The 15,213-nt window shown below is 31.4% G+C and overlaps 1 protein-coding gene across 4 annotated transcripts in view; it reads right to left on the bottom strand.

The window, feature by feature from the left end:
* LOC126774417 (protein N-terminal asparagine amidohydrolase) overlaps window positions 1-15,213 on the bottom strand; it is an 81,051-nt gene that overhangs the window by 28,936 nt on the left and 36,902 nt on the right. For 3 of the 4 annotated variants that reach the window (XM_050495938.1, XM_050495939.1, XM_050495942.1), the window contains exon 1: window positions 6,697-6,844. The exons of the other annotated variant lie outside the window; for it this stretch is intronic. The gene's annotated coding sequence lies outside the window, so the exon portion shown is untranslated. Of the gene's footprint in view, window positions 1-6,696; window positions 6,845-15,213 lie in introns of those variants that run through there. 4 annotated transcript variants of the gene reach the window in all.

Below are 15,213 nucleotides of genomic sequence, written 5' to 3'. Positions count from 1 at the left end.
CTTGTAAATATTACATCATACGAGTAGGTTACGATATAAAATTTTAATCTAAAATCATTTACAAAACTTTATATATGTATAGTATACACTTAATATTTGAGCGAGGGTTTAACTTACACAGGCCAAACAAAGAGATACATTTTTAAGGAATATAAAATATGTATTAAAATAAATGTACTTCAAAATTTTCGATTAATAACGAACTATTTCGATCGATGCGATAGACCAGTTCTTAAATGTAAACCGAATAACATTTAAAGAACACACGCTAAAGTTTTTCTTGTTAGTGCAACACTTATTAAAAGTGTTAATATAACAAAACATTACAAGAACATTTGACCTGAACTAGGAACATAAACGAGTTAAAAATTTAAGAACCGTGGGTAGTACTAACAAAATATTACAATTCCTAACGATGTATTATTGTAATGTATATATGTAAATCGAAAGATGCTAAAATTATACTTAACATAAATGTGTTAAAATTATATTTTGTATAAATACAAAAGTAATTAAATACATGAATTTTAAACGATGATATCGGATTCAGACTTACTCATGCACCGCTAAATTATCAAGTTAATTTGTGTAAGTAATTTATCTCATGCTCGGCGGTAAAGAAAACATAATTTATCAGCCCGACCTGGGATTTCAACTCTGGACCTTGGGATCTGCAGCCGCATACCTTGCCACTAGACAGAGGTGTTTTTTATAGAACAAGATTGAAATTACGACAATCGTAATGCTAAATAATCTATTAACGATTGCGCGATCAAAGGTTCCGCCTGCAGTAGTTAATCTTTAATAGAAGCAATCGCATTCAGCTTTGTGACACATAGAATAAAATATAAAGATACTATTCAAACAACTTATTCTATTTTCAAAAGTATTATATGACAGAAAATGTGTTTAGAACAGGATTAAATTTGATTTTATAGCAATATTAGGCTAAATGAAAATATTTTTAATTTCATATAGAAACATTCTACATAAGTAATAAAAATATTGCTATCAAAGATACAAACATTTTATATTTAGATGATTTTATGTGGTATTTAATCAAAATGCAATTTATGATGAGAAAAACACCTAGAAGTATTACCGATGTTTGCTTTTGTTTTATCTAAATACAAAATTATTTTTTATGATGCAAAAATAAATTGCTTTTACAAGTTAAATATTAAGCATTAATTTCGAAGCCTATCTATATGAGCGAAATACCACTCATCACGAAATCTTCTAAACTATCCGCCCAATACGTAGACGCTCACTAAGAACGGATTTTACGCACATCCTATCCAAAATGCATTTTTCTTCTTATCTACCCGTGCGAAGCCGGGAGGCTAATAATATCCATCGTCCATTCCAAATATAGAATTGCTACCGTATATTTCTTCAGTAAATGTTCGCCTACCACAATTGATCCGTGTAGTATTGAAATGTCAATGTTAAGATAACATCTGACGATCGTTAGGGTGATCTCTTCCGTACGAACGTCACGTGGGGAGTCTCGATTTCATTAGTTATTCAATTATGTGGATCCGATAACAACTCGTTGCTTTCAGAGTCATCCTATTGATGCCATTGAAAGGAACGCTTAGGAATAACAATGTCCATTTACAGAAATGAATAGCTAACAATTACAGGATACTTAACACATGCTCGAGATAAAACCACAGATTACGTGTAGGTAGGTTAGGGACCTTTGTATGAAACGGACTGACGTTGATCAAGATGTATATTTTAAAACGATAAGCTAATACAAATTCGTGATCCATCAATAAGAACGCAGGAGGGTGTAAAAACCGTCGCGAGCACATCTTTCTACTCTCGAATAAAGGCTCGTTACGCGCTTGGACTCGTGAATGATGGATCATCGTAGTCAACTTGCACCAACATTGTTTAATCGTGCTTTCAGATTGTGACACTTATTACAAATAACAAAAGATATAAAATCAATTGGAGCGTTCCACAAGTTCGTTTGGCTTCATCTGGTACTAGATGATTGACAAGTCCGGGTCGATTGTATCGGCCGTCATAAATAACACCGCCACCGCTAGTTAGTACACATTCATTGCAACAAATGTATCGCGTACTTGAAATGTAAAGGATTAAATAAACAATAAAGCGTTAATCAACTTCTTTCGAATAGAGAAAAACGCTTCGATTCGACTTTTTATTATAATGATCGTATTATTTTAAGTGTTCGTATTAGTTAACAAATAAATAAAATGTTCGCCCACGAAGATCTAAGTGATGACAAATTAACGGCGATACAAAAGATATACGAGGATGATCTGTTGATAACGCAGACGTATTGGCGCTAACTTGCTTTTAAATTAATCTATTACAACATTAGTTAAATAAATGATAAGAGGAACGCATACATTTATTTATTAGATGAACTTAAGCAGAAGTAACTTCTGGGAAATTAGAAAGTACCCAGGTCACTTACCGCAAACGTTTGTTGCAGTTAATAAATTAAAACTATTACCATCTTATAAATCTTCGTTATATCGATGACATAAATAATGGCTTACATACTTCGCCTCTTGCGTTTCACATACGATGAATACATGAATATATTGTTTAGTGTTTGTTTACAACTGATACTAATAAGGTATTTTCTAGGGTTTTAAATTTTTGTAATATGTTTTAACTCAAGCTTATTATTGCACAAATTAAAATTTAAGTATATGTACATGAATATAGTCCACACAATAGGTAAATAACAACAATTTATATAATAATTTGAAGTTATCAAGTGGCAATAACTATGCGTTCCAGTTATATATCTCAAGAACCACTAACCGAAGGGCAGCTTGGGGCGCGACCGTTACTTCGTGTCCAATAAATCCAAGAACAAACGACAGCTATAAGGAACACGGCTTCAGGCATCCATCTTCTGTCAAATAAACATACTCATAAACAGCCATGCTTCACACTCACACGCACACACGATGCAATGTTTCAGTTTCTGTGATAAGACTATACAAAGTTGTAGCTTGTTGTAGTTATTTATATTCTAGAAGGCTAGATTAATTGATTGTTTGTACCTGGTACTAAGTGTATTCATGCTGGGATAATAAGAAGTATAAACCCTACCTTACACCATTAACGCAATTTTTATTTTATGTATTGTCATCAAGTCATTGTTACACCATAAAATCGTTAATTCATGTATTTTCCTATAATTTAAAGTTTATTTTTTTTTTCAGAAGTTATTCTTTATTACGTGTAAATATTATGTACCTTTGTATGTACAACTCATTTGGAGATCCATAATAATAATTAATAACAATTACATAAAAAATGGGTTGTAACTTATCGGACAGCTTGCACAAATCTCTACACAGTACATAGTCAAGGGATTTCGAAACAATTTATTAACCAAATACGCAAGAAATATATATGGTGAGACTTAAGTAACTAGTCAATGATTTAAACGGATATAAATTTTGTGCTCGGCGCCTAGATATTAAATTAATGTATTGGAATAAGTAAATTTAATCGAAAATCCATATCGAACATACGAGCTACCATTCAGTATATTTAAATTACCGTCTGAACGCAACCTTTCTAGAGAATCATCAATATCATAAGTCCGAGTTGATTGTAAAAATTTTCAAACGTTACTAAATTATTTGATGATAAATTATCATAGCCTCTTTCATAGTAATGAGATCTGGTTTTTACGACACACGACTCAACTGGTCGACGTAATAAAGTTGTCGAGACGTATTCGATACTCACTTTATGAATCGAACTTTAATACAACGAAAAATATTTTACGATAACTGTTTTGCGAAAATATTCAAATCAAGCTTTATTTTTAAAAAATGTAATTGATTCTTCTAAGTATACCATCGATTCCTTTTTATACAAGAAATTGTTTAAGCTACAACAACAGATACAAACATCTTGACTATTTATCTTTAAATTAAAATGCTTAGTAAGACTAATTACTGTAATACAGAACTGTAATACATTTTGTGAATAAAACCTACAGTTCAATAACATTACAAAGTAATAATATTTATTTAACGAACAATCTATAAAACAACATTCAAGTTATAGAGAACGATACATGTTATAAAGATAAAATACTGTAAGATGACATCAAAAGTTCACTCGAAGCAGATGGTCCCAGGCGGATATTAGTCATATCTATACGACACGCATAAAAACTAACATACTGAGTGCGAATGTGAGGAGATGCATTAATTGTAATTGAAGACTTCCCGTCGGCCTGACCGGTTCCATCAGGACTTAAATCAATTAAATCGCTAATTTAAATATCATTTTTATCCTATTACATTGATGTTTTATTACTTATAGTATTCAAATAACGCAATAAATAATTCTTTATCGTTGAGATCTGATAATATTTTTATATCATTAATTATAATTTTAACATGAACATGAGAGATTTGCTTATTTTTTTCAACTACACTTTTTTAATCGAGAATTATTATGAAAAAAAAATGTAATGTCATTTACCGATCATTATTTATCGTTCGATCAATTGCTCAATAGTCTTATTAGTGTACATAGTATATACAACAACGTTAATGGTATAATACCATAAATAGTTAGACAAAGAAATAAGAAAAAAGAGACTGCCATTTGAAATAAACTCGTAAATGTAATGGGTTGATTCGACAAAACATTAAGTCTGTTCGTTTAAAGAAAAGCCGAGATTAACGGTCGAGATCCGAACATATGTAGTCACGTAGACGCTATTAGCTGATGGGTTAAAGACTAGAAGACATGCGAACAGCAAGCCCTTTTTCAACGTAAGTACAATCGACTAAGGATATTTAAATAAGCAAAAGAAATGTTTCAAAATAAATATCACTTACATTTAAAATGAAGTAAGCTACATATTTATGTTTTGAAGTTTAATAAAATATTGCTTAAATTAGGGTTTAGTGCAACTTCCGATTACAACCTTAAAAATAGGTTTCTAATATTTTCTTTTCTTTAAATATAATCTTTACTAATCATTTTTCTAAACAGAAAAGCTATACAAATATTGCTGTCTAAATTTCTCTCGAAGTTTATGTGTTCTGCATCTCAAATAACCAAATCAGAGATCAACATAGCACACTGATTTAGCCGTATACTCTACTTCAACAAAGACAGTACAAATTCGAAAGCACTATTTTGATCATTTTTTTTATAGAATAGGAAGGCGGACGAGCATATGGGCCACGTGATGGTAAGTTGTCACCAACACTCATAGACATTGGCATTGTAAGAAATGTCAACCATCGCTTGCATTACCAATGCGCCACCAACCTTGGGAACTAAGATTTTATGTCCCTTGTGCCTGTAATTACACTGGCTCACTCACCCTTCAAACCGGAACACAACAATAACAAGTCCTGCTGTTTTGCGGTAGAATATCTGATGAGTTAGTGGTACCTACCCAGACGAGCTTGCACAAAGCTCTACCACCAGTAAATATAATCATATCAAATCATACCATAATATAATCATAATAAATCATACCAAAATTCCAAAGCTACATTATAAAATTGCATTAGTCGATGCGGGCGAAGACGCGAGTAACAGTTGGTTATAATAGTTCAATGTTGAATTCCCCCATCGCATTGTATAGTCATAGTTTCAAGTGGTATCTTTTGGGACATCGTTGACAGTCCAATGGTTGTTTGCAATGTACACCCGCTCAATAATGATGGCATAACTTTCCCAGTGCATTGCGATGTTTGTTATACAAAAGTATTACAATATAATTGAACAAAAGGAATTATTATATATATATATATTAGTAAATATAGATATTTAATTATGTTACCTTTATCAACAGTTATTTTAGATGAAGTGGCTTAAACAATTTAGTCTAATTTTGAGGAGTATTTATTTCTACATTTATCTGGTTTATTTATACCTATATTTTCTATATAATACACAATATTGCGGCGGCTAGTCTATAAATGCAAATCGTATACTTATAATAAATGTAATAGTATATTTTATCTTACAATTACGTTAAAAAAAGCAATAAATCTTGACACTGGAATAATTGTATATAAAACGAATTAACTTTTTTAATTCTATAAACTATCATTACTATTTATTTTTAAACACTTTTCGAGAATAATTTTAAGGAGATAGAAATTTTGATTCGTTTTTGACATTTAAATATTTATTTTAAATATATTTTTTTAATATTTAAAATACACGTGTTCGTTATCTAACATCCATCAATTTCAGGGAATATAACTTTCACCGTAATGCTCTCTTCATCCGACAAAGCATTTTTAAAACATTAGGTATACTTTAACACGCTAAGTCTAGATTTTATTACGCTACGTGACATTAAATTACAAAAAATATTTATCATAAAAGTTTTTGCGCTTGCGTAAATAAACTTAAGCTCCACCCTCTTAGCAACAAGTAGCAAAAACATTCAAATATCAAAAGAGTTTTCTACGTTTTCTATATTTAGTTTTGTATCAATGTTTTGTTAGGTTTTTTATTTTTATCTAATAATACTGTAAAAGATGTATAAAATTAAACAATCTTATATATTGTTTATCGCTAAAGCGATAAAGGCCAAGATTCATTGCCTTAGCGAGTCGAGAGCGAATTACATTATCTACTATAAATATTATTAAGCGACACGATACCAATTAAAATCGAAAATTAATATGAATATATTCAACTTACGACAATATCGTTGGAAACTTTTCGCTGAATCACGATAAAAAAAAATTGAATCACGTAAAGTTAATCACACAGCACTCAGTTCTATATCACTGAACGTATTATGAGCGACAATTGTAACGACCGCTCCGGATGACGTTTGAACAGGGAATGGTGTCTTGATGATGGCAAACGAAAGACAGGGGCTGCAAGACGCGCGGGGGGGTGGGGACAATGTAGGCGGGGCATCGCAGGTGTATCGAGAACGATGATGTATGCGCAAGTTAACATTCGAACACGCCTCACTGTCACGCGTCCAGCGAAATGTTGTCGAATTCATTCAAAGTCCGCTAATTGTTTATTCGATAGAAATATGACATCGATACCAATGCATAGATGCCATTAATAACGGCTCGACAGCTGTTTTTACAATTCGAATAGTGTTGATGACTTTCGATGGCACACAAGATAAAAAATCGTCCGAATGACAGACTAATTACGTTATGTGAGCGTCCCTCATCTTGTTTTTTCTTATCTTGAAGCGGGATGTGAATAGTTAACATATTGACAAAAACAGTACGAGCGTCTTTAGTCTCTTGAAATATGCTATTGATATTATCTTATCGTTGTACAGCACCCACAACTTTCTTTTAATAGCTGGTTTGGAGCTTTATCTAAAACAATACTTTTAGGAAACGCAATAAAATTATAAAGCGACCAAAAATTCTTCTAATTCTTGCTTATTATTTAGAGAACGAATAAAATTCAAACAAAAATAACAACGCGACATTTAAATGTATATTAAAAGTATTAAAATAATAGGACACATTAGAAAGTAATAAAATGAATTTTGTAAACACAATTATTCATATTATATAAAGAGGTCGTGTTTGAAATAAATCGTGGAGCCTCCTTCATTACCATATGTCGATTTGATTGTCGAGAGTACAATTATTTATAGCATTTTTCACTTTTTTCGCTTACAGCATTCTGTTGAGTGAGGCGAAATTAATATGAGTTATGAGTTAATTAAGCGTTCGTGTTGTTTATGGACGTACGGTCAAAGTCAGAAGTTACGTAAGTATAGAGGTGGTATAATAAAATTAAAGATTCCAATTAATCGAACAACTGTGTACATATGTAAGGATTTATTACACATCATGTTTATGGTGTATTGAATGCCTTATAATAAATTACAATGGTGACTATATATGACGTGTTGATTAATATCTAATAAGACAATGTATATACTTAGATACCCTTACCAAATTTAATGTTAATAAAAATAAAAATCATTATATTTAAATTTATTAATTTACGTTGTTATTTTAATGTTAAAAAACGGCTAAAGGTCTCTTATTTTTAAGCACAATATTTTTAAAAACATAGCTATATATTAATTTAATGGCATCACATTACATATACTACTCGGGAACTAGTCATCGAGACCGATTTCGACCACGGCGCCCAATCTCAAACAGCGCAGGACATATTATAGTCCCGTGACGCCCCTCTCGAAAATATTGAGTGGGTACTGCTGGTTTTTAGTGGGTATTCCGGCGCCGGCGAGTCCCACATAATCCAAATGTGGGGGAAACGCTTACATGCGTTTTCCAACGAATAAAGGACATATTTAGTACACAAGTATGTGCGTAAAAAACACAGGTGCACTCTATTCCGTAACTCTCGTAACTCGATGGAACAGCAATCCGATACGACCGGAGTTCAGGCGCAGGACCAACGGCTTTACGTGCTTTCCGAGGCACGGGAGTGTACACACTTCCAACTTCCAGACTCCAGGCTGCTACAGAGAATTTTCGACAGAAAATCTCAATAACTTTATACTGACCCGACCTGGGATTTGAACCCAGGAAATCCGGATCTGCGGCCTTACGTGTAGCCACTAGACCAACGAGGCAGACACTCAGAACTATATAGGTATCTATTAATTATTATTAACAATGATAGATAGAGTAACTCGTCGCCGTTGCCTTATGACTAAATCTCTCTCCGGTCATGTCTGATTGCTATCTCTATGAGAGTGCGAAAATCGAGTGCACTTATAATGCTCATACACTTGTTGACTTTATATCTCCTGCGCAATTAGCTAGTCTCCGAATTGTTCGCCATGACCGAGCTCTGTCAGGAGAACTTCAAAATTAGAATATTATGTTATTCCAATTTAATTCATTAGATAAATATTTGTTCTTTATCCTACTAAAATACGAAGACTACAAACTTAAATAATAAATAAAAATCTGACAAAATAATATTGTTAAGAATTGATCGTCAACGCCTACCAGATAAAGTAACTTTGTCTGGTAATGTTATGGTTTCACGGCTAAACCACTGAATTAATTTTGATAAATTTGATATGAAGTAAGTTTTCACTCTAAGAGAAGACGTAGGCTGCTACTTTAACCAAATACTTAACCCCTTTCGTCCCCCTAACACGCAGGAAAAGCCTCGAACGACAACTTTAAAAATTTTAGTTATATATGTTCTATGTTCATTATTTAATTTATAATACCTACATCGTGTTGAAAAAATATACTTATTAAAAAAAAAAAAAAACAAGTAATATACCTTTAGCAGTGAATACAATACATATGACATTAAATCAATGTTCACAAATTGACATTTATAATTATCTATGTAAAAGCGTAAACGAAGCAAAACCAGCTCAGTTTTCGCAACCAGAACGTATCAAAGGTTGTGTGTAAACATCGTGAAAGGTTGGGGTTTGTTATCCCTTCATCGAATGATTTAAATACCAGACAATAGTGTTCGAACCTAATATATGTTGCATGTAATTTAGCAGTTAGTATGTTAAAGATGATGATCTCTCTTAGAATAAGGAAAAGTTTATTTGAGACATGAATAATATATAAACAACAACAAATATTGTTCCTAGATTATTAATATATAAAGTCATAAAAATGTGCTTGAATCTAACAAAGCAGTCACACATACCTTAAACTGTTAATACAATAATGCTATGTCGTCAAGCGGTTTATATATTTAAAAAAAATATTCACAAAACATAAATATTCACAAAATGAATATCCTTTATGAGAAAATAGTAACTAATAAGAAATGAAAACGAAAAAGTTATGAGTACACTTAAACTCAGATAGTCTTAAGAAAGAACTTGACAACACAATAATAAATTCGACCTAAACATATGTCGTGTCGAGATTTCCATTTGTCTCGTGGGAGTGATGACGCTTAACACAGTTTATAATTCAATAAACGATGAAACATCTGTTTTATTGTAACTATCTAGTTGTAATAATAATAAAAACTTTATTGTAAACCACATTTAACATATAATAATGCAGACGTAACTTCCAAATTAGTGTGGACCGTGCGTCAGAATGAATTCCCTTCCTTCCCATAGAAATAAAAATAGTAAAAAGATCTTAACTATTATAATTAACCTAAATTAATCCAAACATTGTGTGTGTCTGTGTGTATATATACTTTTTGTGTGACAAATATGAATAAGTGTGAAATATGTGTATTCATTTAATTACTTTGTCAACAGTTTATCTACTATTATTTATAAAAAAATATAATTCTAATGATAAATTAGTGTAATACGAAATAAAGCAAACGGGAACATATCCAGCACACTCAACTGATAGTCTTAAGGAAGTGCTTGAATCTGACAGAACAGTACAATAAATCCGAGCTGAACACAGGCCGGGCCTAGCTTTCCATTTGCCATACGGGAGTGATATCACGCGACGTCGTTTATAATTCAACAACAATAAACAGATAGTTAATTGCGATGCTGTCACGGGCACAGTATATGGTAATGAGGCATAGGGATCTCGGCTGCACGGACAATATCTCTCCACGGTGAAAGGTAAGATGAATGTAGTACAAGGCAGTAGCGTCGTAGTCGTACCGATTAAATAAAATATAACCCAAAATATTTCACATTCATAATATACAAACAATTCAAAAGCCTCACACTTTATGATGTAATAAATTTCTAATAGATAATATATATATATATATATATATATATATATATATATATATATATATATATATATCTGATATCAATGAGGGCTTAAAGTAAAGGCCACCTACTCAATAGACAATGTAACTACAAAGACGAAAAACAATCCATTGATAAGTAGTTGAAAGTTTGCGCAACTTCAGTAAATGATCCTCTGTTGGACAAAGGAAGGAAGGAATAGGAGCCTATTAGGGAGAAGGTTTTGGAGTTTATTCAATCACGCTGCTCCAATGCGGATTGGTCAATTATGTGTTAGAATCCCATCTGACACGTGGAGGGCTTCTTATGACCTTCAATTACTTCATCTTTATATTATAAATTTAAAATTGAACATATATAATTTAATATTTGCTACAATTTGTTTCTTTAAAACACAGATTTTTTCTATCTTTTAAAAAACCTATGGAGAAGATAAATCAAAAACGATATTAATATCCATTATTTTGGGTATTCACAAAAGTTTCTCGCATCTTAGACCACTCACTCAGAGTGTTTGCTTAGCCCATGGCCCGTGTCTGGGAGATAGGTGCAATACATGCGCTTTCAGGTTCGCCGTACAATCTGGGCAGCTGACACCAATATGTTTTTATCAGAACAAATCTTGTCCGTGTGAAAGTCGAGGGAACGATGGAAGGCCCCGGAATTGGAACTCATAAATTACTTCTGTTATATAAGTTCTCATTGTTCTTTTTATATTATGATAAACATAAGAAGAAAAAACATTTTCGTTTTGGGACATATTTCTAAAATATTAGTCGATAGATATTGAGTAGATAGAGTTAGAGAAATTTTAGTAAATACTTGATTTTAAATTCAAATTAATAAAAAAATAACAATAACTTTAACAACAAAACCCAAAAAATAATATGACAGAATTAATTATCACTATCTCGTTCTTTTGTGTGGCGCTATAAAGGATAATTATATAATAATACTTTGATAACGCTCTGAATATGATGTATATTTTTTTTAGAATAGCAGATGAGCAAATACGTCACCTGATGGTAAGTGGTTACTTTCGACATAACCATTGACAACGTGAGAAGTATAAGCCACACCTTACGCGTCAAGTCCACTCCAATTGCCAAAGCACTGCTCTCTTTACCATCTAAGCTGTTCTATCCCTTGTGCTTGTAGTTACACTGGCTCACCCACTTTACAAACCTTAACTCATTAAAACAGAAATACGTCAATAATCTTGGCCTTTTGGTGATATTATAGTTGATGATTGGGTTCTACGTAACCTAACGAGCCTACACAATATGGGTTAAAAATAACCCAAAAATTTAAATTATCGTAGATCAATAAATGTGATAAACGAAAATCCGACATATTTTTATATAAGTTTATTTACTAACGCGAGGATAAAATTATCAATCAAACAGAAAATGTAAAGTTTTCAATAAAAAAGTCAATATCATTTAAAAGTGAACTACGCAAACATTAGCATCTTCTAGAGAGATTTTATGTTTACTCAGCATGACGTATGAATGACGGAAATGACGATCAACGAAGAAAGACAGTGGGAACTGTCTATAAATGGATATAGACAATCTCTTCCTCATCTTGAATGGACAAGCGAAGCAATAAAATAAAACTAGTTCAAAACAAATGCTTACTCACTTAGAACCAGTCTTTATGGCTTTAAAATAATTTTTTAACAAACAAAATTCGATATAATTTGATAATAACCATTAAATTTTACGCATGTAATAGAGTTAACAACGATTTATGTTTAATAACAAAATCTTATCGCGTCGACTTTATCAAGTTGGAATTTATTACCAACCAACCGTTAATGTTAAACTTATTAAAAGTAAATATGAAGCTGCAAATTAAACATACCACATATATAATTTAACATTTGTATTAATATAATATAATATAATAATAATGCCAAGTGCTTCTCTAATGAAAAATGAAAATGAAAAAATAGTTTATTCTTTATCAAGTTGTACATAGCAAATAAAGGTTGGGACCCTCTAGTGAGTATAATGTAATACTCGTGACAGAAGGACCCGCTCTTCATTACATACAATTCTGTCCATGTTCTTAAAAAGAATAAACAATATCTTACTATATACTAAAACTCACAATCAGTAGGTAAACTAACATTATATCAAAATGAATTTTACTTGTGTGTTTGTGTGTTTGTGTGTGTGTGTGTAATGTGTGCATGTGTGTGTGTATGTGTAGATTAGATTATGTTTTATGAAACAGAATTAATTCGGTGTCATCGTATGTTTTTGTTTTTAACCATTCAAATAATTTCTGTTTGACGTTAAAATATTGTTCGGGATATATGTTTAGAATTTTATATTTATTCTATTTGATTACATAGTAAAATTTCTTTACCTTTAGGTGTCTGGAACAAATTACTTTAAAGACACAAATATAAATTTTAACGGCGTGGTTGCCAAAATATCACATTAATTTAACTACTGAATTGAAACGAAAAAACCTTTATTCAATAGATAATAACTATTAATTATTATTAAAACAATGAATGTTCGATAAAATAAATTGTGACGTTAAAAGCCGTTAAACATTGAAGATTGCCCACGGTCTGGTCACGTAGTCCGTTTTATTCGAAAACTATTAAACAGGTGTAGTCAAAACCAAATAAATCCCTATAGAATTTGGCTTAGCAACGGCAGGAACGCAGTAATGAGTGCACAAATAGAGTTTACGATCTAATTAAGCGAATGGTTACGTTCGATCGCTGTAAATGTCATTTCACATTGCAATACCGTAATGGCGGCCCCGGTTGAATTCTCACGGCTAAATTACGATATCTAATATTTCGTACTAAGATATCTGTGACTATGAAATAATTTTATGAATTTATTGTGTATGTTGCGTCAATTTGTTGTGAGTTTAATTATAATTTATAATATATGCACAATATAACACTGAACTACAGTGTGTGGATAGATCGCGTGGATTTTAACAGAACGCGGATTATATTCTGCGTAACACTATTGTGTTTTCATGTTCTTAATTATTGTTTACAATTCATCTCGAGTTCCGAATCATTATCGTAGGAAGAAGAGGTCTTTGCCCGTCAATTAAAAACATACAACTTAATAACTAAAAAAAAATACTTTGTATATAGAAAAAATACTTAGTAATTTATCAATCATTGGATCAATCGATTTATATGTCGTTTAAAAAAATTAGAGATAATATTTAAAAAAAAAGAAACATTCAGAATAAATACATTATTGCAATATTTTACCTCGATCATAAAGCAAAATAAAAAGGAAATGGATTACGTTTAATCCTTTTTGTAATAAAATTAGTGTTGTGAAACGTATCCCGAGCCGCCCGTAGCAAGATACGAATCCAATAAAACGTTGTGAAGGCAGCGTCGGTAAATAAAACGGACACATTTATTTACTTTCGCATCCTGCCCGCAGCTCCACTACTCTGCTGCATATTTATAACAAAAAAAAAATGTTGAAAACTATTACAACTTTCGTTACGAGGTCAATGAATGGTGAATCAACCTTAAGCTCAACGGTATAGAAAGCATTTTTTTGAATCTAAAATAAAATAGTTGACGGACGATGAAAACGGTCACGTGATGGTAAGTGTGCATACTAATCCTCACTTACATCGCCAATGCGCCTGGCGCCAAACTTAGGAATTAAGTTGTGTTGTGTGTACACTGCCTCATACATACATACATCATTTTTCTACTAGACATAACCAATTTTCTTAGGTTCGATTAATTTGAAATTGCGGCCCCCACCGCGACTTTTATATTGAAACATTATCTTTATTTGATTTATTCATTTACGTTATATACTAAGAAATACGTTTTCTTAATGCGTATATAAAAATAGTTTTACAAAGTATATTCCAATAACAGACTAATTTAACATGCAATTAAAAGTATTTGCTCACTTAAGTATACTCTAATTGGCGAAAAACAAAAAAAAAAAAACTTTAACTTATCTATAGCAGTGTGTCTTAAGAAAGCATATAACTTAATTTTGACATTAACTATAATACATTGCTAGGCTGCTAGCTACTTATTATAAAGTTAAAGGGCTAACGATCAATTTTTTACTATTTAGAGGACTTTTTTGTGTTGCGGCTTATTTAATTTTTTAATTTTATTGTAGCTATAATAGCTGGACGAAAGAATGTGAATTTTCTAAATATATTAAAGCAAGTTTCGTTTGCCGGATTCAGTGCAGAAATTAAAAATATATTTAATATAAATACAAAGTATCTTATTCGTGAATACCGATTAGGTAAGGACATTTGAAGCGTTGATAACACTTGACGATTTAATAGTAGGCACCTACTTTTGAATATAAATATTTTGATTTAATATGACACATTGATAGCAATGTTATAAATAAATATAGATACTAATTTATTTTACACTGATAATAAAAAGTCTTATAATTTCGTAATATTTTTTCAGCTATAATAACGTAGCAAAGTTATTTATATAAACAAATAACATATAATACATAATACATAAGTTTGTCCGTTTA

Source organism: Nymphalis io, chromosome 16 (assembly GCF_905147045.1).
Source record: "Nymphalis io chromosome 16, ilAglIoxx1.1, whole genome shotgun sequence".
Classification (NCBI taxonomy): Eukaryota; Metazoa; Arthropoda; class Insecta; order Lepidoptera; family Nymphalidae; genus Nymphalis; species Nymphalis io.
Note: the sequence above shows the minus strand (reverse complement) of the source record. Positions and strands in the feature narration are given on the sequence as shown.